General features: G+C 35.7%; 1 protein-coding gene across 1 annotated transcript in view; it reads right to left on the reverse strand.

Moving 5' to 3' along the window:
* LOC136875941 (uncharacterized) overlaps window positions 1-15,014 on the reverse strand; it is a 74,711-nt gene that overhangs the window by 15,809 nt on the left and 43,888 nt on the right. The gene's annotated exons all lie outside the window — the stretch shown is intronic.

Raw genomic sequence — 15,014 nt, forward strand, 5'->3', positions numbered from 1 at the left:
GTATTACGTAGAAGTGGTTCAACACTAAAATATTATTTATATAGCGTTTCATGCATTTTATGAGTTCAAGCATGAGTAGCTGCCGCTGTGATCTCAAGGCGCGGTATACAGCAAGAAGGAGCGCGCAAGCACAATGTCCCTGACAAGTCATTCCCCATCCCCAAACCTACCCAAGCCCACGCGACGACACAGCACAACAGACTTTGAATAGACAACATGACAGTCGACAGTGCTTGCAGACGGCGCAATGTTTTGCAACTTTGTCATAAATGCGTATTGTAAGCTGTAGTGGGACAGAACTGGAACTGGATGTTGTGTGTTGCAAGAAGTTAGAGTTTGGAAATGTAAAAGTTTTTTTAAATTTAACATATCTGAAGGATTTTATTTTGTTTGTAATATTTTGAGAAATGAAGAAATAAGAACTCTGGACTCTACTGGAATTATTTTATGTAACTGCAAGAAATATTAATTTAAATATGTGTCTAATAATTTTTCTTTTAGGCAATAGGCAAGAAATGTTGAACTGTATGTACATTGAGAGGTGCAAGAAGTATTTTGATTCAAAAATTATGTAACTAGTAAAATGTAATTTAAGAAAACCTCAAGATTGGATTGTTAACATTGCAAGAGTGATAAAGTGATCTGTATATCATGATGTAATTGGCGATATTTAAAAAAATGTAAAGGTGCTTTAATTTGAAACAGCCTATACCACACACGCGGTTATGGATGTTGAAATAAGTGATAATATCTCCAGCGTCAGTCGCCAGGAAATGACCACATATGGTCATGCGAATGTATTGGCGAACGAGAATCTAGTGGAAATTGTTTCTTATTGGTTAATTGTAATCGAGCCATATCCGGTCTTCTTGCTGGCTTTGGAAAAATGATGCGTATGCTCGGCGTCATTTTCCATCCAACCGCCCTAGCGAGCGTTCGCGTTCAAGGGCTACCCTCGGGAACTCCTGCCTTTCCGAGGTAAGTGTTATTTCAGTGCTATTTTCATGTTATTATTAATGTTTTCTGATTTCGTTTGATTTAATTTAATTCCTTTGCGTTTCGGTATTTTCTTACTTAATGTAATTTTCAAAGTTTAATATTCAACGTGTCTGAGTTTGCCCTACATTCTCGCTTTCATAATTTTAAAGTCTTTCTTCTGTCCTTTCATTTGTGTTTTGGTTTCATAATTATTCCATTTGTCAAATGTGTAAAGTATCTGCTGCTCTATTATGTAACTTAGTCTCTTGTAAAAATTTTATTTGTTATTTTTAATATAATTGAGATAGAGGGTGCTTCATGTAAGTCTTTTCTCCCCCATAATGTTATACGTTTCCATAGACCTCGTAGGGTTCCAAGCACCTACCACTATCCTTTCTTAGTTGTCATTTTTAGGCCTGTAAGTGTTCCCTAAATTTGATTTAATATTGCGTTTCCATGTTTTGATATGAATACTCCGCCACTGCATTATTTATTATTTCCTTAGTCATATTATTAAGTATTATATTATTTACTATTAGTATTACTTTATTATTATTATTATTATTATTATTATTATTATTATTATTATTATTATTATTATTATTACTATTCTTATCATCATCATCATCATCATTATTATGTGTAACCATAATTGTCCTGTTCCGAAAGAGGTTACACGTATGTTTACTGTTAACATGTCAGAACTGAGTTTTTTCAATATACTGTAGATCTTTAGTGTCCTACATCTGGTCTGGTCTGGACATCTGGTTTAGTGTATTCAGTCATTGTAATTAATCGTCGCCATAAGACCTATCTGTGTCGGAGCGACGTAAAGCCCCTAGCAAAAAAAAATTAACTTTTAAAAGTGTAAATAAATCAGTGAAAAGTGTAAATATCAAAAACATAATTATGTAGTATTCCTTAGTTTTCCTCTTTCGTCGCATCGGCTCAGAATATTGACTGTTTTTCAGGTAAGCATACACCTTTATAATTGATTGAATAAGAATAAATATACTGTAAGGTCTAAAACGTAAAATGAGAGTTGAAATGTTGAATTTGGAAGACTTTTTTCTCTCCATATGTAATTAGAAGGCTTCTGCTTCCTTTAGTAGACTCTGAAGCAATTGCTCTTAAATATTCTGAAGTTAAGTATTGAATGCCCTTAAGAGCACGTCTCACTGGTTTGCAAACACATGTTACCGACATTACAGATTTTAATTAATTTCTGAGAATTACTTTTAATTATTTTTGTTGAGGTTACCTTCATTTGATTTTTTCACTTCTAAATAATAACTTTAAAAATTCAATTTTGTTAAGTTACAAAGACAAAAGTAGTGATCTAGTTTTCGAGGTGCCCTGATGAAAATTTCTACGCATTTCTATTGTGAAAAATTAAGACTGTCTGCGTATTTCTAACAAAATGACGTATTTTTCTGACATCTGACACACCTCTGTACTTTGTAGTTAGAAATGCTTAATAAATTACCGTACGTATTTAGATTTTTCGATAGAAGAGAAAGTAAAAATATGTACTGTAATTTTTTTTGCATTTCTAATGACAAAGTACATAGGTGTGTCAGTAGTTTCATTAGAAATACATAGAATCTCATAATTCTTCGTAATAGAGATGCGTAAAAAAATTTAAACCAGGGTGGTAAAAACGAGATTAGTAAATACATCGTTATTTAATAATAAAAACTTTTTTTATATCTTGTAGCATTCTCCTAAGAATGAAGAATTGTTTGATATAATTTATCATCTAAAATAATGCATGTTATTGTTTCTAATAAAAAAAACCTAAATTCTTAAGCCAGTTTACAATGGCAGGTTAGAGATCCTCTTAAGGGAATTACTCTTAAATATTCTGAAGTTAAGTATTGAACATATTATTTATTTCAAGGATGAATATCAGGAATTTCTTTGAACAAAAAGATGTTTCTGCTAAACAGAAAAGGAACCTCCACGACTCATTAAAAGCTCCCTGTCCAGTATTTTCGAAAGTGCGTCCTACAACAACTTCTAGTTTATTCTCAACACAAGCTTCTAACTTGAAACGTTATCTGTCTAGCCTAATCTTTACCATTGCCAGTTATCAGAAGTGTCAATGCCACAAGGTTGTTCCACCAATAGTAATGAGTCTGCCGAGTTTGATTTCTGTCAGCCATAAACTTCAGTTCAATTCATCGAAGAGAATTTGCCTGATGAATGTAAACCGTGCCAGTCTTCAACATCATCAGTTGATATCACTACTACTGAAGCTACCGAGTGGGATAACGTCAACCCATCAACTTTAGTTTCTACTGTCAACAAGCCGAGGAACTAGATTCATTATCAGTTAATCATAGCTTTGATTTGAGTGAATACATAAACCATTCATTGTCAGATGAAGTCAAGTATATTACTAACAAACCTACATGAGACTAATTTAGAGCACGATTTCAAAAAGGACATTGATGAGGAAAAAAACTCTAAAAAGGACTTTTCAAACAACTTGGCTAGAAAAGTACTCAAGGTTAGTATACTCGCCCAAGTTGAAGGGAGGGCTTTGTAAGTTTTGTTCTCTTTTCAAACCAGTTTTAAAAAGAGGAATATTTGATGCTTTTGTGATAAAGGCTCACCAAGACTACAAACACTTTCATGAAGATGCAAGGCCATGAAAAGAGAAGTTGGCATCTCGAATCTACAAGTAAGGCCAAAAGTTTTTATGAGACCTTAGAAAGAAAAGCGTGATTGAACGGACAGTGGAATCACAGGGCTTGTAAATACCAATAGAAAAAAAACTGAAATCAATTCTTGCTACTTTATTATTTTGTGGCACTCATGACATATCCATTAGAGGAAAGAATTCGAGTGAAGGAAATTTAATATTTCCTTTTGTTTAAAGTAAGTGTGAGTGACAAAGTGTTGGAGGATCGTTTACAAAACCATAGTGGAAAAGCAAAATATACATCACACAGGGTTCAAAACAATTTAATAAGTATATCTGGTTCTGTGTTACAACACAAGATTGTTGATGAGGTAAACAGATCACCAGCATTTCCATTACTGGCTGATTAAACTGCTGACATTAGTGGGAAAGAACAACTGTCGGGAGGAGTATGATTTGTAAATGAAAAATTGAACTTTACAGTAAAAGAAGAATTTTTAGGGTATGCTGAGGGAATTTCTTCATCTATTTTAAAATTTGTTGAAAATTTGGTGCTTGATATAAGTTGAATGGCTTGGGCTTTGATGACTGTTCGACAATGGCATGCTATGAAACTGGAGTGCAGGCTAGAATTAGAGAAAAGTATCCTTCAGCTGTTTATTTACATTGCGTATTGCACAGACTAAACTTAGTTATCAATGACCTTAACAGAGTCCAGGAAATTTGTAACACTGTCAGGACAAAGAAAGAAGTTATTAGGTTCTTTAGAGAAAGGGTGTTGTGTAGGAAAACAATACCTAACATTCCAGTGTTCTGTGAATCTTGGTGGTTACACAAATATACATCAATCAAGATACCTATCAAAGGGTAGAGAAGGGTCCACCTATTCAATACCAGTACCATAAGCTTCCAGTGTTCTGTGAATCTACATATATATAAAAAACAGGACATAATTTTTCAATAAGATACATGGAACATGTCAATCCTTCAAGATACAACCATTTCTTTGCCATGGCTCAACACGTGACAGACTTAAAACAATTTTACATCAATTGACCAAGATCTAAGCATATTAAAAGTGGTTAAAAAGGGCACCATGCTCAACATATTAGAGAACTGTTACATTCATTTAGAACAGTACTTCGAATGTTATATTTGATATAATCATTCCTATATACACAATGTATAAATGGAAAAAAGACACATCAAGTCCACCAATCAGTTCAAACCTACCTACCCACCCCTCCTCACACATCCCTCCTTCAACCCCTGCCATCATAAACTATACTCCTGCTCCCTTCTTAACAGTCGATCTGGTGTTGGTGTCCGTATCAGATGCACGCAACTTACGAACACAGGGGCGAGTCTCATATAGCTATATATATTTATCTCTATCTTCTAGCTTCCCTTTTCTCAATAACTTACTTCAAATTATTTTCTTTTCAGACATTCACTTCAAACCAAATCTATATATATAAAATAACTTGTCCTGACTGACCGACTGACTGACTGACTGACTGATTCATCATCGCCAAACCCAAACTATTGGACATAAAGAAATGAAATTTTGGGGATATATTCATATTAAGATGTAGGTACTCGCTAAGAGAGGATTTTTTGATATTCCTTCGCTAAGGGGGTGAAAAGGGGGGGGGGGGGTGAAATTTTAAAATGAGTATCTATATCTCAAAACTTTTAAAGTTTATAGAAGTAAAAATCGGTATTTAGAATCTCCTTTAAAAATAAAGAAATGCGTACTTTTTTGTTTTTGGAAAATCCCAATGGGAAGGGTGGAAAAGGGTGAAAAATGGGTTGAATGCCTTTAATGAGGCTACTTATATTTCAGAACCTGAAGATATTACAGACCTGAAAATTGGTATTTGGGATCTACTTTAAAAATAAAGAAACAGGTATTTTTTCGTTTTGGATAATCCAAATAATGGGGGGTGAAAAGGGGGTTGAATTTTTAAAATGAGTGTGTCTACATCTTAAAACTTCAAAAGTTTACAGATGTAAAAATTGGTATTTAGAATCTCCTTTAAAAGTAAAGGAACACGTATTTCTTTGCTTTCTTTAAATCCCAATAGGAGGGGTGTAAAAGGGTGAATAATGGGTTGAATGCCTTTAATGAGGATACATATATCTCAGAAACTGAAGGTACTACAGAACTGAAAATTTGTATATGGGATCTCCTTTAAAAATAAAGAAACAAGTATTTTTTGTTTTTGGAAACTCCAATTAATGGCAGTTAAACAGGAGTGACAAATCGGGGTGAATTTTTTGAAAGACAATATCTACATAATATCTGAGAAACGTAAAATGTTACAGACGTAATAAGTGGGTATTTGGAATTTCCTGTAAATGTAAAGAAACATAGGTGATTTGTTTTTGGAAACTCCACTTAAGGGAAAATGAAAAGGGGTGAAATTTTAAAATGAGAATTTCTACAGTATATCTCAAAAAACTTAACATATTACAGAAGTGAAAAATTGTATTTTTTTATCTCTATTAAAAATAAAGAAACGTGTATTTTTAGTTTTCGGAAATACCACTTGGGAGGAGGGGGGATAAAAGTGACTGAAAATGGTGTTTATTTCTTTTAATTAGGCTACTGATCTCAAAAATGAAGATGTTACAGACGTGAAATTTGATCTTTGGAATCTGCTTTAAAAGTAAAGAAACACGCATTCTTGGAAAATCCAATGAAGGGGGTGGGTTGGGGGCGAAAGAGTTGAAAATATATTGACTTAATTGTATGAGAATACATAGATCTAATAAAAACTAAAGTTGTTACAGACATGAAAATTGGTATTTGGATCTCCTTTAAAAACACAGAAAAATGCATTTTGGCGGGAAAACCATCTTGGGGGGTGTGAGTGAAAAGGAGTTCAATTCCTTTCATGAGGACATATAAATAAAAAACTGAAGAAGTTGGAGTCGTGATAATTGGTATTTAGAAGATCCGTTACTATTAAAGAAACATGTATTTTTGCCGGAAAATTCACTTGGGGGGGGGGGGGGGAGGAGTGTGAAAGGAAGTGAAAAAAGTGAATTATTTTTATGGGGATACTTATATCTCAAAACTGAAGGTAATAGATGTGAACATTGGTGTTTGGAATCTCCTTTAGACGTAAAGAAACACTCCTTTTAATTTCTTTTTTTTTTGGGGGGGGGACACGTAAATAAACTTAACGGCGGTGGGGTGTAAAAGGAGGAGAGACCAATTGATTTCACTGTTCATAATGTATTTATAAGGAGCCTCCGTTGCTCAGGCGGCAGCGCGCCGGCCTCTCACAACTGGGTTTCGTGGTTCAAATCCCGGTCACTCCATGTGATATTCGTGCTGGACAAAATGGAGGTGGGACAGGTTTTTCTCTGGATACTCCAGTTTTCCCTGTCATCATTCATTCCAGCAACACTGTCCAATATTTCATTTCATTTGTCATTCAACGATCATTGCCCCAGAGGAGTGCTTCAGCAGCCGGCACAGTTCCTATTGTCGCCGCTAGAAGAAGCGTTATTCATTCCATTCCTGACCCTGTCGAATGACTGGAAAAAGGCTGTAGATTTTCGATGTACTTATTCTGATCATAAACTGATCATTTTTAATCTTTCCTGTGTTCGTTTTCAACAGCCATCTTTTCCTTCGGAGAGCCTTCTTAGATTACAGTAGATTCTCCTGGCATAAAAATAAAAATTTAAACACATTTGAAATAAACTATAGGAATCAATCAATCAATCAATCAATCAATCAATCACTACTGATCAGTGGCGGTGGGCTCTCAGGAGCACAGGAGCACGTGAACACCCAGTTTTATTACATATTTACGCATTCATTCTTTTCTTTCGATCTGATTTCGACAATAGATCGAAAGCATTCGACAATCGACTTATATCGAAGCTCCGTTACACCGACAGTTGTTCGTTTTGACTGACAGTGCAGCGAGCACACTGGATAATGCGCTATTGTGCTGAAGACTATACGCATGCGCAAAGCAGATGACGTCATGGTTTTCTGCACTGATATTCCCATTAGCGAGGAGCACGGTAAGATACGTGCCTTGTCGTCTAGAGCCACCCTCAACCCAGTGGCAGTATTACAGTTGACCACAAGGGTCCGCCACCTCCCCTATTATGGTTAGCCACAGCCTCCCAGGAGCTACTATTGCATTACATTACCGGCAGATTTCGCTAGTACCCTAATTCTGAATAGGCATTTTGGTGTCTATTCAGACTCTTTTCCAGAAAGAGAACTGAATACAGTGGCGCATATGTAACCCTGCCTAAATAAGACTCAGCTGAAGACCGAACTAGAATTATTGTATATGAGAAATGGCTTTCAGAAAGATGATGGGGCCATTTTCATGTTGCAGTTTCTGCTTGACAATGAACTAGATAGGGACACATTTCCACAAGTATGCGAATTACTCCGAATTGTTGTCACAACCCCAATTACGACAGCGGAGCCCGAGAGGTGTTTTTCTACTTTGAATACGAATTAAAACGTTTCTGAGGAACACCATGACTGGAGAACGACTGTCAGCGCTGGCTATGCTTGCTATTGAGAAGAGATTTGTCAGAAGAGATTCGTCAACATCATCAGTGACTTCAATCGTAAAGTGATTGAGAAATTTGCGCGATTGAAGGACAGAAGGATTGCTTTCCTGTACAAATAATCAGCATTTACGTGAGTTGCTAATCTAAATCCTATCATTTAAATAAGCATGATCTAGTATTGTTGGTTGGACTGCATGCTAAATTGTTTAGAGTAGTGGCTATAATTTGCAAAATGAGAATAATTACCATGTGAAACAGTAGAACCTGACTAACCGAGATAATGTGGAGACTATTGGGGTCAATTCGGAAATAATTATTTTTAAAAATTTACCGGTAAATGCGGTACACATTCCTTCTATGCTTCTCGTCATATCCAGGTGAACTTCGTGCTGTTTAAAAACCAGGAATAGTGCTCGCATCCTTCAGTGTTCGCAGTGCAGTAAAGCTATTATGAATTTTGCTACTGTTCTACACTAAGACAGCCTGCCCGCAGTGTAGGGGTAGCGTGCCTTCCTCTTATCCGGAGGCCCCGGGTTCGATTCCCGGCCAGGCCAGGGATTTTAACCTGGATCTGAGGGCTGGTTCGAGGTCCACTTAGTCTACGTGATTACAATTGAGGAGCTATCTGACGGTGAGATGGCGGTCAAAAAAGCCAAGAATAACGGCCGAGAGGATTCGTCGTGCTAACCACACGACACCTCGTAATCTGCAGACCACCAGGCTGAGCAGCAGTCGCTTGGTAGGCCATGAGGTTTGGTTTGGTTCTACACTAACACCCAGGTGAAATACGTGCTGTTTGAAAACCAAGAATAGTACTCGCATCCTTCAATAATCTCAGTGTAGTAAAGTTATTGTGAATTTTACTTTTGTTCTACACTAACAAATTAGTCTCGTATAAAATTTATCCTCGGTTACAGGGGTTCTACCAAAGTATTTGTGAAGAAGGAACCGTACAAGGAACTGTTAGTGAAATGATTTATGTACCTATGTTACTTTTTTGCTGATTTGAGACATGAACAAAAATGTTGTGAACCCCCTAAAAATTTTGTCACGAGCCGCCACTGCTACTGATCTGCATTTAGGGCAGTCGCCCAGGTGGCAGATTTCCTACTGTTGTTTTCCTAGCCTTTTCTTAAATGATTGCAAAGAAATTTGAAATTTATTGAACATCTCCCTTGGTAAGTTATTCCAATCCCTAACTCCCCTTCCTATAAACGAATATTTGCCCCAATTTGTCCTCTTGAATTCCAACTTTATCTTCATATTGTGATCTTTCCTACTTTTAAAGACACCATCCAAACTTATTCGTCTACTGATGTCCTCCGACGCCATCTCTCCTCTGACAGCTCGGAACATACCACTTATTACATGTAACTAATCTCATGATTAGACCATATTGAAATTTGCTATAAATGCTTACAATATAGTGATTATTTTAATCCACCTATTCAATACAAATTGGTTTTGTGTTGCTAGTTCATAATACTACAACACAAATTTACAGGGACATGTTTCGCTTTATTTACAAGCATCTTCAGCCTACATAATTGTCTCAAGGTTAAGACCTGTCATATTTGGATTGTTTTGACAAATTTTTTTTGCTTGAGTATAAATCCATGTTTAGTAATAATATGTAAAAAACATAGGAATTATGTACACATTAAAAGTATGACAATGTGAATTACAATGTTGAATTGAAGTAACCCTTAATTCTAAAATACATTGACGTCCAAAAGATAGTAACTACAATTTGAAAATTTGGCTGAAATTGTTTTCACAATGCTGTGGTTGATTGAATCAACTGTGATGGCTTTAAATTTGAGTCATAAATATAAACTGAAGGTTAAAATATAGGAGCCATTTTTTCTAAAATCCATTAATTTCTGGAACACAGTAACTTCCGATATTGAGAATTTGGTTAATAATTGTGATCTCCAATGCAATTATTTAATAACAACTATGATTTGACTCCATGTGTAATTTGAGTCAAAATGATATTCTAAAAATTAAAATCTTGGAACTGTTGGAGACCAGCTTCTAGAATTTTTGAGGCTTGCTGCAGTTTGGTGATTTGATCAGTGAAAGTATTAGAATAATTAGTTCTTGTTTATTGCGACTTGAATATCCATTGGTAGCAGATTGTATTAATGTAGTTGTAGTTAAAAGGGGGGCTTCTATCCAAATCTTGAGTAGCTGTTTATGTTTCTTTTGAGGTAATAGAATGAGTGAAGCATCCCTTTGACTGCTGCTACAAAGTCTTGTGGTCTTTCTTACGTTACTGTGACTAATGTCTGTTGTGGTTCTACTCCTTGTGTTGTACGTGTGGAGTCAAATCATAGTTGTTTTTAAATAATTGCATTGGAGATCACAATTATTAACCAAATTCTCAATATCGGAAGTTACTGTATTCCAGAAATTAATGGATTTTAGAAAAAATGGCTCCTATATTTTAACCTTCAGTTTATATTTATGACTCAAATTTAAAGCCATCACAGTTGATTCAATCAATCACAGCATTGTGAAAACAATTTTAGCCAAATTTTCAAATTGTAGTTACTATGTTTTGGACGTCAATGTATTTTAGAATTAAGGGTTACTCCAATTCAACATTGTAATTGTGAAAACAATTTTAACCAAATTTTTAAATTGTAGGTGCTATGTTTTGGACGTCAATGTATTTTAGAATTAAGGGTTACTTCAATTCAACATTGTAATTCACATTGTCATACTTTTAATGTGTACATAATTCCTATGATTTTTACATATTATTACTAAACATGGATTTATACTCAAGCAAAATAATTTGTAAAAACAATCCAAATATGACAGGTCTTAACCTTGAGACAATTATGTAGGCTGAAGATGCTTGTAAATAAAGAGAAACATGTCCCTGTAAATTTGTGTTGTAGTATTATGAACTAGCAACACAAAACCAATTTGTATTGAATAGGTGGATTAAAATAATCACTATATTGTAAGCATTTACATACCACTTAGTCGAGCAACTCGTCTCCTTTCTCCCAAGTCTTCCCAGCCCAAACTTTGCAACATTTTTGTAATGCTACTCTTTTGTTGGAAATCGCTCAGAACAAATCAAGCTGATTTTCATTGGATTTTTTCCAGTTCCTGAATCAAGTAATCCTGGTAAGGGTCCCTTACACTGGAACTCCTTTACATCCTTACTACAACCCCTAAATACTCTCATAACCATGTGCAAAGATCTGTACCCTTTATTTACAATCCCATTTATGTGATTACCCCAATGAAGATCTTTCCTTATATTAACACCTAGATACTTACAATGATCCGCAAAAGGAACTTTCACCCCATCAACGCAGTTATTAAAACAGAGGACTTTTCCTATTTGTGAAACTCACAACCTGACTTTTAACCCCGTTTATCAACATACCATTGCCTGCTGTCCATCTCACAACATTTTCGAGGTCACGTTGCAGTTGCTCACAATCTTGTAACTTATTTATCACTCTATAGAGAATAACATCATCCGCAAAAAGCCTTACCTCCGATTCCACTCCTTTACTGATATCATAAGAAAACATCAAGGTCCGATAATACTGCCTTGAGGAATTCCCCTCTTAATTATTACAGGGTCAGATAAAGCTTCACCTACTCTAATTCTCCGAGTTCTGTTTTCTAGAAACAGAGCCACCCATTCAGTCACTCTTTTGTCAAGTCCAATTGCACTAATTTTTGCCAGTAGTCTCCCATTATCTACCCTATCAAATGCCTTAGACAGATCAATCGCGATACAGTCCAATTGACCTTCTGAATCCAGGATATCTGCTATATCTTGCTGGAATCCTACAAGTTGAGCTTCAGTGGAATAACCTTTCCTAAACCCAAACTGCCTTCTATCAAACCAGTTATTAATTTTGCAAACATGTCTTATATAATCAGAAAGAATGCTTTCCCAAAGCTTACATACAATGCATGTCAAACTTACTGGCTTGTAATTTTCAGCTTTATGACTATCACCGTTTCGTTTATATACAGGGGCTACTATAGCAATTCTCCATTCATGTGGTAAAGTTCCTTCATGCAAACAATAATCAAACAAGTACTTCAGATATGGTACTATATCCCAACCCATTGTCTTTAGTATATCCCCCGAAACCTTATCAATTCCAGCTGCTTTTCTAGTTTTCAACTTTTGTATCGATTGACTGTCAAATTGTTCACCTCTATAATAAGGTCAATAATGCATGGAAGTATGTCATTCGTATCGCCAGAAATCCCGCACACTTGCCTACGCGCGACAATGGTGCTGGTCACATTGTCAACAATGACAATGGTAGCAGATATAATTTACCGCCAAGTACCGGTCTTGCATCTTGCTGTGGGGTCCAGAACTTCTAATAATAATAATAATAATAATAATAATAATAATAATAATAATAATAATAATAATAATAATAATGTTCTGGACCGTCGTCAAATGCACGGACCACGCTGGAAACGGGTCCTGGATGGGTAATGACTAAGAATGCAGTCTGGCTGCGGGTTCAGTACTGCCAAGACACCCAAGACGACACCACGCCGGATCTCCTGAAGGATTTGATCCATATTAAAAATGCTTATAGGAAAAGATGGCAAAGATTTAGGGACCCAACTGACCGGGTGGAATACCTGGACCTAGCCGCGGAAGTACGAAATCGATTGCTGGAAAGAAAGATTGGAAATGGGAGGAAACTTTCCGTAATCTATTAAAAACCAGTCAGATCGCGAATTTCGGCGGATTATATATCTAAAACAATAAGCATTCAATTATAAATTTCAGTATAATACCGTAGCGAAGCACGGGTATCTTGCTAGTTAAACAATAAATCACTACGTCTGACGAAAACGAATAGCTATTCAAAATTACGAATGTTTCCCTTGAAGCTACATCAAGTTATTATTCATTATTATTATTATTATTATTATTATTATTATTATTATTATTTACATTTTATGGGCCACCCTAGCCAACTTTATACAAATAATTCTTCAGTTTCCTGTCAGCCCAGTACTTCTTCATCCTCTCTGATCTTATCCTCCTTTCTTCATAGGAAATCACCCTTCCTATTGTCTGTTGATTCTGATGTGCAGTCTGGTTTGTCTGTCTGTGAGTTTCTTGATTTTGTTTTGTTTCTTAGGTTTTCCACTGTAATTTGTAGTTCATCCATATCTTCCTTGATTTCTGTAATCCACTTAATGTTGTACTTACTATTCCATAATTTTTCTATTATTCTCCTGATGATCCTGTTCTCTGGTGTCCTGATTAGATGTCCAAAAAATGAAATGCGTTTCTTCCTGATTGTGCTCATTACTGGTTCTATTTCCTTGTAGACTGTTTCATTAGAAGCTACTCTCCAGTGTCCATCTTTTTGGTATGATTTGTTGATGCATGTTCTAATGATTCTTCTCTCTATCTTGAGTATTTTGACTATTTGTGCAGTGTTAGTTGTTTTGAAGATGGTTTCACTTGTGTATGTTATTTCTGGTTGAGTGACTGTTTTCTAATGTTTTAATTTTGTTGCTATTGACAGGCCCTTTTAGTTGTAGGTATTCTTGGTGACATTGTGCTCTGGTCAGTTTATTTATTCTGTTATGCTATGCTGGCTTTTCATTGATGTATGTTATGATTTCTCCCAGATATTTAAATTTATCTACAAGTTTGATTTCTTGGTTTCCTATGGCAATTTTGTTTGAGTGGTGGGTCAGTAAACATTATTACTGTCTTTTCAAAAGATATTCCAAGACCAATTTTTTGTGTTATTTCCTGTAGTGATACAACTTGTTGTCTGGTTTCCTGAATATTGTTGGACAAGAGAGCAAGGTCATCGGCAAAACCTAGGCAATTTAAACTTATGTTGTCTTTGGGTCTTCCAATTTGGATGTTCTTTGGGTTACTCTTGTACGATTCCCTCATTATATATTCCAAGGCACAGCTGAACAGCAGTGGTGACAAGCAATCTCCTTGTCTTAAGCCTGTTTTTATGATGAATGGCTCAGAGAATTCCCCTCTGAATTTGACTTTTGATTTAGTCTTGGTTAAGGTGAGTTCAATCAATTTGATTAATTTTGAATGGAGCCCAAAATTTCTTAAAATTTTCAACATTGAAGGTCTATGGATACAGTCGTAAGCTTTTTTTAAAGTCCACGAAGATTATTGCAAGACGTTCGTTTTGCTTCTTGTAATATACTATGGCTAATTTTAAAGTGATGATTTGTTCTGCACAGCTTCTCCAAGGTCTGAAGCCTCCTTGGTATTCACCTAATTCTTCCTCTAGTTGCTCTGATCCTCCTGTATAGGATTCTGGAGAAAATCTTACATGTGCAGTCTAAGAGAGAGATACCTCTAATTATCTGGATTGCTTTTATCTCCTTTTTTGTGGAGTGGGTGGATTATGGCTGTGGCCCAATGTTTGGGGAACTTTTCTGTTATCCAGATTTTTGTTAGGGCCATGTGTAAGGATGTTCGAACTGTATCACTGGCATATTTCCACATTTTTGTGAAAAACTTTGTCTTCTGCCTTATAATTTTTCAACTCTGAGTGCTGTTTCCACCTCTTGGATTGTAGGGGGGTTTATGAGTTCAGGCAGGGTTTTGATGAGCGTGTCTGTATTAATTGCTACAAGTTCCTGGGGTTCTTTACAATTCAAAAGTTTAATGAATGCTTTTGCCATGATTTCAACATTTTCCTTGTCATTATGTGTCATTTTTCCATCCTCACGTTTCAGCATTAGTGTGGGAGGGGCAAATTTTTGTACTTGTCTTCCAAACATTTTGTAAAAGTCTCTGGAATTTGTTTTGTGGTAGTTTCCTTCT

This window comes from Anabrus simplex, chromosome 6, assembly GCF_040414725.1.
Source record: "Anabrus simplex isolate iqAnaSimp1 chromosome 6, ASM4041472v1, whole genome shotgun sequence".
NCBI classification, from domain to species: Eukaryota; Metazoa; Arthropoda; class Insecta; order Orthoptera; family Tettigoniidae; genus Anabrus; species Anabrus simplex.